The following is a 1084-nucleotide window of genomic DNA, read 5'->3' as shown; positions in this document are numbered from 1 at the left end:
CAAACTAAAAAGAAAAATATCCATCGTTAGCTTTCATTTATTAACTGTTCTTCTCTACAATGTCCAGGACTAGGTGATGTGCTCAGGGGGAAAAAAAAAAATATATATATATATATATATATATGTATATGTATGTATGTATATGTATATGTATATGTATGTATGTATGTATGTATGTATATACATATATAAATAAATTTGTACCTAAAAGCAAATGTCATGATTATTAAACCATGGGAGAGTCTGTCAGTTGGTGGGATATTTGTTTTTATGGTGGGTCCCCGGGGTGGCGGGGGAGGTGGACCTGAGCAGCACCCCGTTCCCAAACTGAGCTCTGTCTCCCGAGATTTGCACTTACCTCAGTGTCTCTCACTTATACAAGTGGTTTAGGATAACTGAAAATGTCCAGGCTAAAGACGCTGTCTCTAATCCTGGTCCTGCTGGCAAAATTCACTCCATTTAATAAATTCCCTCAACTCAAAACCGTGTGGATAGGACTAGGTGATTTCTAAGTTTTTCCAGAAGCTTCAAATTCTAAAAGCTGCTTCTTCTACTCCCTTCACCTTATCTATACACAGGCTTCTTGGTCTCTTCCCCTTCCCATGGCAAATGCCACTGGAGGGAGGGGTGATTGTCTGAACTGGCCTGGTTGTCAGACTCCAGGACACAGAGAGGGCCATTTTCACAATGAAGCAGGGTCACTGTAAGGGGAAAGCTCACTTGGGAGTGGAATGCACTTAGAAGTGGCTTTCCTTTCCTGCTCTCAGGCATGCAGCTGGAGTGGGAAGTGGACCCCAGGCTTGTTTTCTGAGCCGCTCTACTTCCTCTTCTCTGGCAACAGCCAAGCCTGAGCCCACACCCCCAGATGCAGCTTTGAGGCCATCTCAGGCACCGGGATGGAAAAAACTGCATTTTTCCCATAGTCTGTTTTTCTGTCTCTCCCTGTCCTTCCGTTCCTGGGAAGCTGGCAGCTGATGGACTGGGGGTGACTAGCTGGGAGGGAACTGAAACACTGGGCTCATACAGTCCTGTTGATTCTACTGGAGATCTATGGACGGAGACCTCAAGCCCGAAACCAACTGCC

This window comes from Mustela lutreola, chromosome 4 (genome assembly GCF_030435805.1).
Source record: "Mustela lutreola isolate mMusLut2 chromosome 4, mMusLut2.pri, whole genome shotgun sequence".
Classification (NCBI taxonomy): domain Eukaryota; kingdom Metazoa; phylum Chordata; class Mammalia; order Carnivora; family Mustelidae; genus Mustela; species Mustela lutreola.
This window is presented reverse-complemented; position numbering follows the sequence as displayed.